At 46.0% G+C, this 17,874-nt stretch overlaps 1 protein-coding gene across 1 annotated transcript in view; it reads left to right on the forward strand.

The window, feature by feature from the left end:
• The window catches only part of FAM163A (family with sequence similarity 163 member A), a 118,023-nt gene that overhangs the window by 87,433 nt on the left and 12,716 nt on the right, over positions 1 to 17,874 (forward strand). Inside the window, exons 2-3 of the mRNA XM_053391294.1 lie at positions 9,769 to 9,863; positions 11,990 to 12,012. The gene's annotated coding sequence lies outside the window, so the exon portion shown is untranslated. The remainder of the gene's footprint in view (positions 1 to 9,768; positions 9,864 to 11,989; positions 12,013 to 17,874) is intronic.

Raw genomic sequence — 17,874 nt, forward strand, 5'->3', positions numbered from 1 at the left:
ATGGTGGTGGCAAAAGCACATGAGCAGTATTTGGGATGTGCCCCGAACATAAGATTTGGTTCAGGAAAACAGCCTGAGTTACCTCTCACAAGTTGAGAGACCGCTTCAACTGCCATCCTTGGGGGAGCATAGCACTGCTCCCTTATTTGCACAATATCCAACTCACTTAGGGAACTCTTTACCACAAGATGTAAGTATCAGACAGATTCATGGAGGACTAATCTACCAGTGATCATTAACCATATAGCTTAATACATTTTCCAGACTTAGTGTGCCTCTCTGAGTAGCAGCTGCTGGAGACCAGCAACACGAAGTATTGTTCCTCATCCTTTACGATGCCCTGTTTTGTGAGTTTGCTGAGGCAACTCTATGGCCAGAGGAGGATGCAGGTATCACCTAGGCCATGGGGGCCAGATTTGGCCCAATCGCCTTCTAAATCCGGCCTGCGGATGGTCTGGGAATCAGTGTGTTTTTACATGAGTAGAAAGTGTCCTTTTATTTAAAATGCATCTCTGGGTTATTTGTGGGGCATAGGAATTCGTTCATTCCCCCCCCAAAAAAAATATAGTCTGGCCCCCCTCAAGGTCTGAGGTCCAGTGGACCGGCCCCCTGCTGAAAAAGTTTGCTGACCCCTGATGTAAGTATAGTGGTACCTCAGGTTAAGTACTTAATTCATTCCGGAGGTCCGTTCTTAACCTGAAACTGTTCTTAACCTGAAGCACCACTTTAGCTAATGGGGCCTCCCGCTGCCGCTGCTCTCATCCTGAAGCAAAGTTCTTAGCCCAACGTAAAATTTCTGGGTTAGCGGAGTCTGTAACCTGAAGCATATGTAACCTGAAGCGTATGTAACCCAAGGTACCACTGTAAATGACATTTTAGAACTGAAAATCTGGGTTGTTCTTACGCTTTTGTTTTCTCATGTTGTTTATTTTAATGTGGAAGTACATCGCTAATGGCAAAGTTGTGCTGTATGTTGTTAATCAAAAAATCAACTAAGAATTTGGGGGGGGGGCAGGGAGAGAAACAAAATAATAAGCTGGATAGATTCACAGTTCAATATTTAGGTTGTGTAGACATTGCTGTTCTGCGTTTTAAGCTGCTCATGTGTATGTAGCCTTAGAAGTTCCACTTTTGGCTGGTCTTTTGGCTTATCTTATCTTGAAATCATTGTAGGAATAGAATTAGAAATGAAAGCAAAACAAACATGAGGATGGATATTTTATAATGTGTGCTGAAGAGTGCAGCACCAAGCTAAAAAAAAGGAAAATAAGGAGAGTCATAGAATCGTAGAAGTGGACCATCAAGTCTAGCATCCTCTTTCCAGCAGTGGCTAAGCAGATGTCTATGGATAGGCCAAAAGCAGGACATCTAGGAGCAGAACTTTGGCAGTGGAGTTTGGTCTAACTGCCCCCCCCCCGCCCTGCCTTCTTACAAAAGTTCCTCCTGTCAGTTTCCTCCTCCTCAGTCTCAGTGCTGCAGTCCCAAAATTCTGCAGGGAGGAGGACAAAGGCAAAGCTACAGTTGGTTGCTCTGCCTTGCCTCTGGCTCTGGTTCCACCTACAGTTTGGGCTCCCTGCCTTCCACCCCACTGGGCACCAGACCCTGCTGAATTTTGGCAATAGCCCTCTCCCTCTGCTGCACTCATCCTGCATACTGAGGAATCCTCGAAGCAGTATATAGCCATCATGATGAGTAGCCACTGATACCTTTTATCTTCCCTAACTCTGTCAAATCATTCCCCTTTTAGAGCCATCTAAGAGGGTGGCAAGGGATGTGGGTGACTGTGGGTTAAACCACAGAGCCTAGGACTTGCCGATCAGAAGGTCGGCGGTTCGAATCCCCGCGACAGGGTGAGCTCCTGTTGCTTTGTCCCAGCTCCTGCCAACCTAACAGTTCGAAAGCATGCCGGTGCAAGTAGATAAATAGGTACCGCTCTGGCGGGAAGGTAAACGGCGTTTCCGTGTGCTGCTCTGGTTCGCCAGAAGCGGCTTAGTCATGCTTGCCACATGACCCGGAAGCTGTACGCCGGCTCCCTCGGCCAATAAAGCGAGATGAGCACCGCAACCCCAGAGTCGGCCACGACTGGACCTAATGGTCAGGGGTCCCTTTACCTTTACCTTTAAGAGGGTGGCAAATTCCATAGTTTAATTATGCACTGTTCCCTGTCCCCACCACTTCCTGTCCTGAATCTTATTCTGCTTCTTATTCTGCTTTATTATTAGAAAGGGAGAGGAAAAAAACTTCTTTCTTTCCATTTCCTCCACGCTATGCATAATTTTATATGCTTTTGCTGTGCCTCCCCTTGCCATCCCCCCCCCCTAAACTAAAGAATTGCTCCATTCCTTTGGCCATTTTTTCTGTACCTCTCCCAGCTCCAGAATATCCTTTTTGAGATGCAGAGAATTGATGTATTCTGCTACTACAACATTTGCTCCTACGAATTGCTTCCTGCAGAGTAAATCCTCACGGAAATGCAGTTTATTTATTTATTTATTTTTTTGTAATTAATTTTTATTCAAATTTACAATAACCAATCCAGTTACAATTTAACATCCAATTTAACTTATACATCTTATAGACTTCCGTCAGCCTATCTGACAATTTCCATATTTTTCACAACTTTTCACATTCCTTAAATTTGTGTTGCACTTTAACAATCCTTATTTTATCTTTTCGTTTAAACAACATTCCTTACTATTCTCTTCACAAAGCTTCCTGAAATCCAACAAGCGTTATTTCCTGATCTGTAAATTTGTTCCAGTCCTCGGTGAACCTCTGATTGCGTTGGTCTCGAATTTTACATGTTAATTTGTCCATTTCTGCGTATTCCATCAATTTCATTCTCCATTCCTCCCTCGTTGACATGCTGTTACAGGCATGGCCAAACTTGGCCCTCCAAATGTTTTGGGACTACAATTCCCATCATCCCTGACCACTGGTCTTGTTAGCTAGGGATGATGGGAGCTGTAGTCCCAAAACATCTGGAGGGCCAAGTTTGGCCATGCCTGGTATAGAATCATGGGACTCTTTCATAATACAGGATCTGTGAACAACCTACGTCCAGTCTCCTTGCTAACCTATTTACAGACTGGCATGCATCATCCAGACCAGATAGGATTTATGCCTGACTAAATCAGAAGGTCGGCGGTTCGAATCCCCGTGACGGGGTGAGCTCCCATTGCTTGGTCCCAGCTCCTGCCAACCTAGCAGTTCGAAAGCACGTCAAAGTGCAAGTAGATAAATAGGTACCGCTCCAGTGGGAAGGTAAACGGTGTTTCCGTGTGCTGCTCTGGTTCGCCAGAAGCGGCTTAGTCATGCTGGCCACATGACCCGGAAGCTGCACGCCGGCTCCCTCGGCCAATAAAGCGAGATGAGCGTCGCAACCCCAGAGTCGGTCACGACTGGACCTAATGGTCAGAGGTCCCTTTACCTTTTACCCTAAAATCTTGTAGGTTCCGTTGTGTAGGCCGAATTGGAAGATTCTGTGCCAGAAAAAAGTGCTGTCAATGTGTTTTTGCCATTAATACAGATTATATTCAGGTGTGCATTTGTGTGCAAGTATGCATTTTATGAATGAATAAATGCACACTGTGTTGTTGCATTGGGAATCTGCTTCTTAATGAGAGGCATATAGAAAATTATTAGTATCAATTTGCAGGGTGCAATCAGTATTTTAGTTCCAGACTTCATTCCCAACATGAAGAAAAAGGCTTTACACACATAAGACACATATGGAGTATATTTCATATGTCCTTTAAAAAAAAGAAGAACTTTGCTGCACTGGAGGGAAGGAACTTTTGCACATGGTCAGAGGCATTCTGAGGCAAGGTACCAGAATTATTTGGGGCGGGATGGGGTGGAAAAGGTGACAAATTTTTTTAAAATACACCTGAAATGGTGGTTTTCTTGCTCATATTCATCCAACACCTGAATATATAAGCATGTGAACTTAACAGCTGAGCTAGATTATGTCAAAACTGCTCTTGATTATTTTTTCACTGATTCTGGTGTAATCTACACACATAAAAAATGCTGTGAAAATGCTTTTTTTAAAACGTTTTGAAAAATATATTGAATTTGCCATAGCTCACCATCTCCATCTAGTGTCAAGTTTGTATATTGCACTTTACAACACAATTGAAACATTTTATTTGCAGCTGTATAGCTGAGTCCTTTATCTACACAAGGCTATTACCCAATGAGACAAATTCCAATGAAACTGCCTGTCCAGTCCAGAAGAAAGAGTAGAAATCAATGCTAGGGCATGTTGGATTTTTCAACTTTCAATTTCCCCAAAGGAGGGTGCAAAAAAATTGTGAAATGACTTTGGAATTCAAAAGATATTTTGGATAAATTACCAATTTAGTTTTGCTTGGTTGGTGAGTAAAGCGTGTGTAAAATGGTGTAGAAATTGTTAAAAATGATTACCAGGTACTGGCAGTTATATATAGTGGTACCTCAGGTTAAGTACTTAATTCGTTCCAGAGGTCCATACTTAACCTGAAACTGTTCTTAACCTGAAGCACCACTTTAGCTAATGGGGCCTCCTGCTGTTGCCGTGCTGCCAAGGCACGATTTCTGTTCTCATCCTGAAGCAAAGTTCTTAACCTGAAGCACTATTTCTGGGTTAGTGGAGTCTGTAACCTGAAGCGTATGTAACCTGAAGCGTATGTAACCTGAGGTACCACTATACAGTGGTACCTCGGGTTACAAACTCTTTGGGTTACAAACACATTGGGTTACAAACTCCACTAACCCATAAGTAGCACCTTGGGTTGAGAATTTTACCCCAGGATGAGAACGGAGATCGCGTGGCAGTGGAAGGCTCCATTAGCGAAAGGCCGCCTCAGGTTAAGAACGGTTTCGGGTTAAGAACGGACCTCCAGAACAAATTAAGTTCGTAACATGAGGTACCACTGTATTAATATTAATGTATTGATATTTTGCCTTTCAGAAGGTAAAATTCAATTTCTTTGTTTTTCCAAAAGCAGTTTATGTGCTTCTTCATCAAACGTAGACTTACAAAGCTAAAAGTTGTGCAGTCACAAAAATAATGTTGTGCGGTCACAGCAGATTGAATTCCTCACGCTCAAAAATGTGTTTTTAAGACCCCACACTGAAGAAATGTGTCAAAATTATTTTACTTTCCCCATGTATAACACGCCCCCATCTATAAGATGACCCCTATTTTTTGGGACCGCAACAAACAATTTTGAGGAGAAAATTGCCCAGAGTTGTTGAGCTTTGTCTGCATACTTGCAGCCAAAACTCCACCTGCCCACTTGACGCAACCACAGACAATTGCACACATAAAGGTAAAGGTAAAGGGACCCCTGACCAGTGGCGTAGCGTGGGGGGTGCCAGGGGTGCCGGCCGCACCGGGCGCAACATCTGGGGGGGCGCGAGTCCAGAGGGAAGGGACAAGCAATCGAAGCTTGGTTGGGGTGGGGGGTCGTCGTCTCCGCCACTGCTTCTGTTTCCCGCGCGCCGCGCTGAGGCGAGCTGGGCGCGGCCAGCCATGCAAGCGCGGCGCCTGGCCAAGCGCTCCAGCCTGGGGAGCCGGCACCTTAGCGGCTCGCCGTCGGCCGCGCAGCCGTTGCCCAAGCTTGACAACTCGTGGAGGCCGCCCCGGCGGGAGGGCTCGGCGGCCGCCCTCGAGAAGGAGGACGCCGACGCCGACAAGGCGGAGGCGGGCGGCGGAGGAGCGGGAGGCAGCGGCAGCCCGCCACTGCCGGCGGAGCATGCCGAGCCGGGCAAGGGCCACGCGGCCGCCCGGGGGAGCCTCAAGGTGCGTCGGCGTCGCTGGGCGGGAAAAGCACCGTCGAAGCCGCCGCTTGCCTGCCTGGGCCGGCGGGGTCGTCGTTCGTTGCTCTAGTCTCCGGGCTGCGTTCCGGAGGGGCTTTGTAGGGCGACCTCTTGGAAGTTGCGCGGGAGGCGGGCCTCGCTTGCGCCCCCACTTGCTTGCAACCCCGAATTCCAGCTCTGCGTAGGAAGAGAATGGGCGGTTAAGAAAGGGGAAGGGGGCATCGGGGCATACGCAGAGTGCCTTCCCAGCACGAGGCTAGAGGGACGGGGCACCGACTCCATTGCAAGGCAGGCTTGCACATCTGACTGCCCTGCCAAACTGGACGGGAGAACCGCCGCATACCACCCCCGCTGCATAACTGTCCCACCCACCCACCCACGTTTATTGCGAGGGAAATCTAGCTGTCTGCAGGGAAGGGGTTGGGTGCATGTAATGTGTGACAAAGGCATCAGGTGTACGTCTACCGTATTAGGTGGAAAGGGTATAAGGGTGGGGAGGTAGAGTGCATTTAAAAAAACCAAAACATTGTGGATTTAAACAAGGAAAATGTAGCATAATCTACTGTTTGTAAGGGCCCTTTGGGATTGGTTTTACCCATCTCAGACAGTTAGTTCATAGTGTAAATAAAGATGGCTGTTGTTTACATTTTTTTAATAAAAGAATCAACAACGATCCTTTTGCACGGTCTGTTGTGCTGTGTTGCAGAACTTTTTGCAGTTGCAGGATTAGGGATGGTGTTCTGTGCTACAGTGGCGTAGCGTGGGGGTGCGGGGGGGCCGGCCACACCGGGCGCAACATCTGGGGGGGCGCGCTCCACGGGTTAGGGGGCGCAAAATCCACGGGTTAGGGGGCGCAAATTACTTGCCTTGCCCCGGGTGCTGACAACCCACGCTACGCCACTGCCCCTGACCATTAGGTCCAGTGGCGGACGACTCTGGGGTTGTGGCGCACATCTCGCTTTACTGGCCGAGGGAGCCGGCGTACAGTTTTCGGGTCATGTGGCCAGCAGGACTAAGCCGCTTCTGGCGGACCAGAGCAGCGCACAGAAACGCCGTTTACCTTCCTGCCAGAGCGGTACCTATTTATCTACTTGCACTTTGAGGTGCTTTCAAACTGCGAGGTTGGCAGGAGCAGGGACCGAGCAACGGGAGCTTATCTTGTCACGGGGATTTGAACCTCCGACCTTCTGATCGGCAAGTCCTAGGCTCAGTGGTTTAACCCACAGTACCACCCATTGCACACATACCTCTCCACTAAGGTAAATCAACTGCCCAATTGCCACGGCTGCAGCAATATTCTGTGTATATTTTTTCTATGGAGAAAAATATCATCTTATACAGAGGGAAATACGCTCTCCCCTCCACTCCTTCTGCGTGCTGTTCTGAAGGTTCTATTGATCCTCATTGCTAAGTGGGACCTGCACTTTCAGAGACGGTCTGAACATCGGGGGTCAGGGGTAGGCAAACTAAGGCCAGGGGGCCGGATCCAGCCCAATCGCCTTTTAAATCCGGCCCACGGACGGTCCGGTAATCAGCGTGTTTTTACATGAGTAGAATGTGTCCTTTTATTTAAAATGCATCTCTGGGTTATTTGTGGGGCATAGGAATCCGTTCATTAATTTTTTTCCCAAAATATAGTCCGGCCCCCCACAAGGTCTGAGGCACAGTGGACCGGCCCCCTGCTGAAAAAGTTTGCTGACCCCTGAGCTAGATGGACACTTGGTCCAGCAAGCTTAGCATATTGTTAATGCATGGCAGAAGTTTATGCACAGTTTATAATTTTCACTTCTGAAGATTGGAGGTGCAGGTGTGGTTTTTGGTTTTGTTTTGTTTTTGTTATGTACTGAAGTTCTCACCCTGGGCCAGCAGGGGGATACTGTCGATAGTTCAGGTCCACATATGCAAATAAGGGATCGAAAGTGACGTTCAGTGATTGGATAGTTACAGAAAGTTGTTACAGTTACGTTGTAGTGGAGCTCTATATAAGCAGGCTGGCTGAACCCTTCAGTTCAGTTCTGTTCCGGCCTGTGAATAAACAAGAGCTGTTTGAAGAATCGCTGCGTCGTCTGATATATTCACCCACAACTTAACAGTTTTGTTTTGTTTTGTAATGTAATGGGAACACCCATCTTGGGCATTTTATCCCTTTTGAGTAACGAAGAATTCTGTTCGAAAGGGAGATGAGGGGCCAGTTTGCTGTTTCTGTCATCTGGGCTGCTCAATCCGTTTCACGAGTCAATAAATAAACTGCAAGGGAAACTTTAACTGTGTCCGATAGGAAGGAAATCAGGCCCTTCAGTTTGCGAGTGTGACTCAACAAGAGGGAAGGATTGTTAATTAAATGTGACTACATCAGCTGGGGCCAACTTTTGCAGTACTAGGAAATAAATGAAGCTGACATGCACTGTGTGGGACTGTGTCAGTCAGCCTGGAAATGTAAGCACTTTTCTTGCTTCTTTCACCCCTTCCATTAGCTTCAGCCCACTCCAGTGTAGCTGAAATGTATGCCAAACAGGTCCCCAAAGTCACTGTCGCTTGATGTTTTCCTGCACAGACTCCAAGAGGATGGTGGCAGTCTTTCAGAAAGAGAATCAAAAAAGGGGGCGGGTGAGGTTTTCCTGTGAGAGAAGGGTTAGGATGAACTGCTCGGCTCTCATTCATTTCAGCGGAACTCCTCCCAGTGGAGGTTGCGATCTAGATTTTCAATTAAAGTACTTCTAATTCTAACTGAGAATCTGGGGCACAACCTCATTGAAATGAACCTGAGCCATGCAAGATTACTGGAAAGATTGTTTTTTTTTAAAACAAAACAAAACAAAACCTCACAACGTAACATAACTAGGGTGGAATCTAGACACATATAAAAAATCCGCTGTGGAAATACTTTTTTAAAAAACGTTTTGAAAAATATATTGAATTTGCCACAGCTCACCATCGCCATCTAGTGTCAGATTTGTATAATGCACACTTACAACGTTTTATTTGCAGTTGTATAGCTGAGTCCTAGGTTGGGGTGGTGGAGGTTGATGTTACAGAATTCAAGGGTCAGCAAACTTTTCCAGCAGGAGGCCAGTCCACTGTGCCTCAGACCTTGTGGGGGGCCAGATTAGATTTTTTTTTGGGGGGGGGAGAATGAACAAATTCATATGCCCCACAAATAAGCCAGAGATGCATTTTAAATAAAATCACACATTCTACTCATGCAAAAACACCAGGCAGGCCCCACAAATAACCCAGAGATGCATTTTAAATAAAAGGACACATTCTACTCATGTAAAAACACACTGATTCCCGGACCGTCCGTGGGCCGGATTTAGAAGGCGATTGGGCCGGATCCAGCCCCCGGGCCTTAGTTTGCCTACCCATGTTACAGATAGTAGACAGTAGGTGACTATTACACTCGTGCAGCCTCCTTTGTGCAACTTAACAAGTTTATCTGGTTTTGGGTTTTTTTAATTATTTATGTTTATATTGCATTACAGATATTGATAGCTATATCAAATATAATACAAAACCACCTACAAATATATTGCAATGATTGCTCGGACGCCCAGCTGTCAATCTGTGTAAGAGGATGGCTTTAGTGATTCACATTTGCACCCACTGCAAAGAATGTACACCCTGGATTGTATGTTGCAAAATGGCCACCTTCACCTGCTGCATATGAAGGCAGCAGACTACATGTGTGTAAAACTCCAGGCATGTTCAGTCCCGACCAAACCAAACAATGGAACAGAAAATCTGCCAAGCGGAATTGTTTTAGGATGCATATGTTTTTTTAACTATGTGCATTTAAAAAAATAAATCAGGAAAAATACCAGTATTCTTAAAACGTTCACAAGGCAATGTTTTTTGTCCAAAGTTGGGCTTGGGGAAAAGCAGCCATTTGGTAAACCTAATTTCTGGATTCTGCGGTAAATGAAATGATGAGTTTCTAATTGTGCTTTGCTTTCTCCTCTGTAGAGATGGACTGATCTCTGTGGGACGATGTGGAGCTTTTGACAGCAGCCTGCACCTCTCAGGACCATGTGACAGGTGCCATTTGAGATAGTTTCAGAGTAAGGACTTAGTTTGCTTGTCCTTTCTATCATATCTTCATTTGGGAGCCCCCCATAGCTGTCAAGTGTCCCTTATTTGGTGGGACAGTCCCTTATCCCAGGGCCATGTCCCACTGCTGTCCCTTATTGATGATGTCCCTTAAATAAGCTACTGAAGGTAATGGGGCCCTTTCTATATCCAGCTGTGCTTTGTCAACAACAAATTGTTGCTGTTTTTTTGTGTTGAATATATGCTATATGGTAATTTATAGACCTAATAGGTATCAAAGCCATTTGCACGCAACAAAATATGTATTTTATCAAAGTAATTGTTGATCCCTTATTTTGGCTGCTGATCCCTTATTTTCGAGGCTGCTGGTCCCTTATTTTCAAATCTGTAAGTTGACAGCCATGGAGCCTCCAGCAGTAAAAGAGTGCTAAGTCAAAACTCATTTCCAGACCAGAGTTATTTCCTCTGAGATCTGCAGGGCCCCAAAGATTCAGCAGGAAATCGTTTGTTGGGAGATCTGAGGACTGTGGCGGCAGGAGGGTTGTACCTCAATGCCTCTTGCACTGTGAGGCAGGGTCACCCATTTGGCACCCACACAGGCCTTCACTGCTGTCCCTGATCAGGGTCCCCAGATTCTTGAGCTTTCATTTAAAATACCGTATTTTTCTCTCCATAAGACGCATTTCCTCTCCTAAAAAGTAAGGGGAAATGTGTGTGCGTCTTATGGTGCGAATGCAGGCGGGAGGCTCTGCTCAGCGCTCCCTTTCATGAGCCGCGTGGAGCGTGTGTTCTTGGGGGCTTTTCCCTGAGGAGGGAGAAGGGCATAAAATTTATTTATGTTTATATTGCATTACAGATATTGATAGCTGTATCAAATATAATACAAAACCACCTACAAATATATTACAATGATTGCTCAGTTGCCCAACTGTCAGTCTGTGTAAGATGACGGCTTTAGTGATTCACATCTCCCTCTCCCTCCTCGGGGAAAAGCCTGCAAGCGCTACACACAGGCTCCACACGGCTCGTGAAAGGGAGCGCTGAGCAGAGCCTGGGATGCATATAGGCTCTGCTCAGCGCTCCCTTAAAAGAATTTTTTTTTTCTTGCATTCCCCCTCTAAAACTAGGTGCGTCTTATGGTCTGGTGCGTCTTATGGAGTGAAAAATACGGTAACAACAATAAGCATTCAGTCCTTTTAGAAAGAAAGTTATCAAGCAAAATGTGCAGGTATCCTTCGAAGCAATTTCTGCGAAATGAGTCAGCCAGCCAGTGTTTTTAGCCAATGAGTGAAGTCAGAGCTCCTCCAGCCCTATGAACTGCAGGCCTCTTGTTCCATTCGGTGACTCCATCCAGTCTGCCTTGCTGCCTGCTGTGCTTGGAACTCTCTCTCAACATCAGTAGGTGTAAAGGGAATTTGGGTTGCTTGTGCGTAAAGGGTGCTGCAGCTCTAGGCAACGTTGCCTGGCTAAACCTTTCCCTGGCTGGACAGCCCTTTCTCCATGGCTGTGTCAGTCGCTGGCAGAATCCTTCAGTGGGCATTTTCTGAACTTCTTCCAACATAAAAATTCCTTGACCCCAAGTCTCCTCCTAGCCTCTCTGCATGGAAGTCTCCTGCGCAGAGTGGGCGTGCCCAACGGAGGTCCTGGGCTCTCCCCGCTGGTCTCTGTGGAAGAGTCTTGGAGCCCTCTCTCCGCAGTCTCCCCTTGCTTCCTGGTGTCCCTCCTATTTCCTTCCTCAAAGGAAGTTTGCTCTCTCTCCCTGCTGGTCCCTTCTCCTGCATCGTTGGGGAGCCTTACCTCCACTCTAGGCTCCGATGGCAGTTCCCTGACAGTAGGATAGCACAACTGCGCTCTTCGTTCTCAAACGCTACCTTAAGCAGCCATGCTTTCCTCTGTCTTCCATTTTCCCGTGGCCGGCTTTTAGGCTACCAGTTCCTTCAGGCAGAGCTTGTTCTTCTTTACCCCCATGTTACTCTGTCAGGTACCATCTATGCACTGATGCCATATTACAAACAACAATTTGGTGAACATCTAGCTAGATCCTAGAGGGTGGCGTAGCTGCTTCCCACCGCTGATAAGAGATCAGAGAATGAAAGAATGAGATTGATTTATCTGTCGCCTCTGTTCTGTCTTGCAGGCCCAGCGCACCCTTCACTGAACGTAAGTACCCCATAACATTTCAAATCCTACTTTCCCTTGGGTTGTGTATTAGTTGTTGATTCCAACCATGAGCTGCTCTGTGAGCTGTTGATGGGCAGAATGGCGGGGAATAAATGTGCAGACAAATAATTAAAAAAACAAATACAAATATAGAAGATTGGCTTCATGGAGGATAGGCCTACCGGTAGCTATATCATACCCGATCTGTATCCTATACTCAAAGTGAGCTCATTGTCTGAGTCCTGGGTCCTTATGTAGCCAAAGCATCGCCATCCAAATACAAGCTTGGGAGAACTCAAAGGTTTGCAGAAGTCTTTGAGAAAAAGACCAAGAGGGCAAGAAGAAGAAGAAGAAGAAGAAGAAGAAGAAGAAGAAGAAGAAGAAGAAGAAGAAGAAGAAGAAGAAGAGTAGTAGTAGTAGTAGTAGTAGTAGTTTGGATTTGATATCCCGCTTTATCACTACCTGAAGGAGTCTCAAAGCGGCTAACATTCTCCTTTCCCTTCCTCTCCCACAACAAACACTCTATAAGGTGAGTGAGGCTGAGAGACTTCAGAGAAGTGTGACTGGCCCAAGGTCACCCAGCAGCTGCATGTGGAGGAGCGGAGAAGCGAACCCGGTTCACCAGATTACAAGTCCACCGCTCTTAATCACTACACCACACTGGCTCTCATAATAATAATAATAATAATAATAATAATAATAATAATAATAATCCTTTAAGGGACTGAACATGCTCCGTGGCCATGCTGGTTGTGTGTGAGTTTGGATCGGAATGGAGTATTCTGACATAAGGCATAGCTGGCTGGCTGAAACATTCAACAGGAGCACTCCACACCACAACATTTTGTTGGAGGTCCCACTACTAACCCCAGAGTGGCTGGGGCAACTGAGTCAGATGGGCAGCATATAAATATTACAACTATCTTTATTACGGTCCAGAGACCCAACAAAACATTACAAATCAATACAGATTCCAAGATGGCGTCGTCGTTAGTAGTAGCGTCGACTTGAACTCCGCATCAGTTGATGCTGTTTTTATTATTTTTATCAGTTTTTATTAGCTTTTTTATCAGTTTTTATTAGCTTTTATCAGCCTCAGTACTTCATCTTTGTTAGTTGGCAGCTATTAATTTACAAAGCTTAGGTCAAGGGCCTGAGTTACAGAAAGTCTGGAAAGCTCCGGAGAAGGCCCTAATTAGCTCCAGCTCAGCAGGAGTGGAGATTAGACGCCCTATCGTGGGTAGACGCCGAGCTTCCTGATTTACAGCAGAAGCTGCTCTGATATACAGCGGCTCTATCCCTGGAAAATGCCTAGGAAAAGGAAACGACCGGCCTCATCTCCAGAAGGGAGCCCACAGAAGAGCAAGCAGAGCAAAATGGACGATTTCGTAAAAGCACAGAACTCAGAACCTACCACACCAAATAGAATTCATTCCCAGGTAGGTGGGGATGCTTTAATGGGTGGAGATCACCCAGGGGAGAATGCTGAGATGAGCGCTCATGAATTATCCCATGAACTACCATCTGAGGGGGCACCGCTCTATGCAGAAATACTCGCGGACCACTGTCTGCTGACTGCAAGAACAGTGGAGGAAATTAACATATAAATATTAAAATTTGCTTTTTTTAAAAAAAAAAAGATTGCTAAATAGAACCTTCTTGCCAAGTAGCCCAGTCCTCTGTGTACCCCAAAACTGCAATGTTCTTTAAGTTCCATTCTACAGGTAGCTGCAGAATGAGTGTTTCCTCTTTTCAAGCAGAGGAAGCAACCCATAACCTCACTGAAAGGGGATTTATTGTCCTCATCATCTGACTGAGAAGCACAAGAACTCTGGATGTATGCTAATCCCTTTTATACACCCCAATCTCTTTGCCAATTGCCAACATTGTTTTAGGGGTAGCCAACGCGATGCTATCCAGGCATAGCTGTCAACCGTCCCTTATTTGGCGGGAAACTCCCTTATCCCAGCACCGTTTCCCGCTGCTGTCCAGATTGATGATGTCCCTTAAATTTCCCGGGTTTCATGCTCGCCCGGCTCGGGAGGGAAGCACCGGCTTGGGGTCCTCTGCCTCGAGAGAGAGAGCGCACGAGCTGCCGCGTCTCCATCTCTCCCCTTTCCCCTTCAGGGGCGCGTCATGAGGAGACAGGTGGCGGTGGGCGGGCAGGCAGCCCCTCTCTTGCGAGACTTCTGCCACGCTGCCAGGGGAAGCCAGAGGTGGCAGCGGCGGCTGAGGAGGCGGCCTGAGGGAGGAGGAAGAGGAAGGGATGGGGAGGGATGCAGAAGAGCGGCGCTTAGCGGCCATCACGGTGCTGCAAATTCATAGTCAGTCACAGCCAAAGCAGCATGGCTCCATCAGTGCCGGATTTCTGTATAAACAAAGCCAAAACCCCTAATTTTGGCTGCTGATCCCTTATTTTCGAGGCTGCTGGTCCCTTATTTTCAAATCTGTAAATTGACAGCTATGCATCCAGGTGTTTTGGACTACAGCATCCATCATCCCTGACCATTGACTATTCTGATCGGGGCTGATGGGACTCCATTAGCCCACTGGCAAGTGCAAGTGTCTCCTTCTGACACTGCCCCATTGGCAATACAATCCATATCCATTTGCATATCTTCAAATTAAACATACTCACTGCCATTTCTCACATGACACATCCTGAATACTCAGGTCTTGGGACCCTTTGCCTCAATTGGCTTTGCCCCTCAAGATTGTCCAATCAGACTGCAGCCGGAAACTCGTTGTAGTGACAGCGACTCTGCTAATTTTCCTGTTGTTTCAGAGTATCCCTTTCACCCAGCTTCAGTTTAATCATCTCTTGTCTCAGGTAATCCGTCCCACTGCAGATAACAGACACTTCAGGTTTTGTCCCAAGAGGCCACGTTGTTCAGTTTTCATGCAATCTCACCTCACTGTTTCATAGCTGTCAACTTACAGATTTGAAAATAAGGGACCAGCAGCCTCGAAAATAAGGGATCAGCAGCCAAAATAAGGGATCAACAATTACTTTGATAAAATACATATTTTGTTGCGTGCAAATGGCTTTAGATACCTATTAGGTCTATAAATTACCATATAGCATATATCCAACACAAAAAAACAGCAACAATTTGTTGTTGACAAAGGACAGCTGGCCATAGAAAGGGCCCCATTACCTTCAGTAGCTTATTTAAGGGACATCATCAATCCGGGACAGCAGCGGGACATGGCGCTGGGATAAGGGACTGTCCCGCCAAATAAGGGACGCTTGACAGCTATGCACTGTTTTAGGCTGGCAGAACCAGCCCTCCCTGTGAATGACGCTGAGGAGATGATGCTGAATGATCAGGAGGGCAGGTAGGAATGTGATCTCCCTCATCCACCTCTCACAGGGCCGGCCAGCCACCTGCCTGCCTTGACTGACTGGCTCATAGCCAGCCAACACAGCCAGTCTAGGGTGTGTCATTTGAGGGGCTGAAACTTAATCTTTGCAAATTTCTTCAGTCATAAAAATATGCTCTGGGGCGTGAAGAATGCAAATCTGCTGTTGATTTTTTGTGTGTCTGGACAACGTTTAGCTCAGTAGGTTTATGTTTGATGAAGAAGCACACACAAAAACTTTTGGGAAACTCAAGAATGTTAATTTTACCTTCTGAAAATGTCGTGCTAAATAAGAATATAAATCTATAACTGCAATCACATTTGATATTTAATATGCAATTTTACACAGGTTGCGACTTACCAAGCAAAACCAAATTACGTTAATTTAACCAAAATATCTTTTGAATTCTCAAGTCATGTTACAACTTTCTGGCACCCCTCATTTTTGGAAGTTGAAATGTTCAACATGCCCCCCGCACTGCTCCCTGCTAATGCCCTCTTCCTCCTGCGTTCCTCCTTGTGCACCTGAAAAGGTAACAGTGGCATGGATGCCTCGTTCCTCTCTCTGAGGAAGTGATCCTCTGACGATTCTTCCTCAAAGTGAGGCATTGAAGGCAAAGTCACCTGGAGAGCACCTGGGCTGCTGCCAGTTTGGTGCAATGGTGGGAAATTGCTTTATAAAATAATCCTAAAACTTTCAAGTTATTTATGAACGATAAGCATTTTATCCCCGTTTCTGATGTGTGGCATGAAGGCTCATAGTTCAAAACTGGATGAGGTAATTACCGTATTTTTCGCTCTATAAGACGCACCAGACCATAAGATGCACCTAGTTTTTAGAGGAGGAAAGAGCGATCCCTCTTGCTGTTCTGGCTTCTGGGATAGCTGTGCAGCCTGTATTCGCTCCATAAGACGCACACGCATTTCCCCTTACTTTTTGGGAGGGGAAAAGTGAGTCTTATAGAGCAAAAAATACGGTAGGTAAAGGTAAAGGGACCCCTGACCATTAGGTCCAGTCGTAGCCGACTCTGGGGTTGCGGCGCTCATCTCGCTTTATTGGCCGAGGGAGCCGGCGTACAGCTTCCGGGTCATGTGGCCAGCATGACTAAGCTGCTTCTGGCGGACCAGAGCAACGCACGGAAACGCTGTTTACCTTCCTGCTGGAGTAGTACCTATTTATCTACTTGCACTTTGACGTGCTTTTGAACTGCTAGGTTCGCAGGAAAAAAACCCGGTACCTTTCCTTAAATAATAATAATAAATAATAATAATAAAAAGCCTGTTCAGAAATGTGTGCTCTGTGATGTCCTCTTCACAATAAATTACTCTTTATTGGAAAAAGCCATATCCCTGCTGTTTTCTAATGGAAGGGCAATGTTTCAGATCTCTAGATGCAACCCAACATTGAGAACAACCCCTGACATAGTCTGTCGAAAGCCACATGCTACCAAGGCAGTAGTATAAAATCTGTATTAGTTTTGGAGACCCTTTATCTTGCCATTTCAAGACTCTTTGGATTTGTCCCTGGAGTATCTAGAAGATAAGGAACTGACCATTCCAGGAAGCAAGCCCCAGATCCAGGGCTCTTGCAGAGGAAAATCAAATACTGCGAGATGTTTAGTTTGTTTTGTAACAGATTGATCGAGGAATCAATACAAACTTTCATTTGCTTTGGCTTTTAATGAGACTGATGTGCTGTGCCTCAGCTGTTCTTTTAATTAGGAATAAAGGCATTACACAACCCGCAACTCAATGGAATAACAGACCAGCTGCTTCAATGGGGGTGTTTCAATCTAATCCTCAACGTCATCAGAGCTAAAAGTCATCTTTAATGTTTCCTTTTACATTTCCAATTCCAGCAGCATCCCAGAACCGTTACCACACTAGACAGACTAACAATATCTTTAACTCTTGATCCCAAAGATTAAATGTGGCTCTCGCTGGTTAAAACTTGATTCATCAGTGAAGCTTCAATAGATTAATCAATTGACTAAACTGGTTCAGCCCACTGCCTTTCTAAAATCCTATTTAAATGTAATTTTAAAAAGCCATTTTAAAAATAAGTAACAACATAAGACAATAACAGTAGAGAACAGCAGCAATACTTGGAGGCATCAGGGCAAGAGTGGGAAGATTTCATGCTTGTCTGATCTTTTGTTGTTGTTTAGTCGTTTAATCGTGTCCGACTCTTCGTGACCCCATGGACCAGAGCATGCCAGGCCCTCCTGTCTTCCACTGCCTCCCGCAGTTTGGTCAAACTCATGCTGGTAGCTTCAAGAACGCTGTCCAACCATCTTGTCCTCTGTCGTCCCCTTCTCCTTGTGCCCTCCATCTTTCCCAGCATCAGGGTCTTTTCCAGAGAGTCTTTTCTTCTCATGAGGTGGCCAAAGTACTGGAGCCTCAGCTTCAGGATCTGTCCTTCCAGTGAGCACCCAGGGCTGATTTCCTTCAGAATGGATAGGTTTGATCTTCTTGCAGTCCATGGGACTCTCAAGAGTC

This window comes from Podarcis raffonei, chromosome 6 (assembly GCF_027172205.1).
Source record: "Podarcis raffonei isolate rPodRaf1 chromosome 6, rPodRaf1.pri, whole genome shotgun sequence".
Classification (NCBI taxonomy): domain Eukaryota; kingdom Metazoa; phylum Chordata; class Lepidosauria; order Squamata; family Lacertidae; genus Podarcis; species Podarcis raffonei.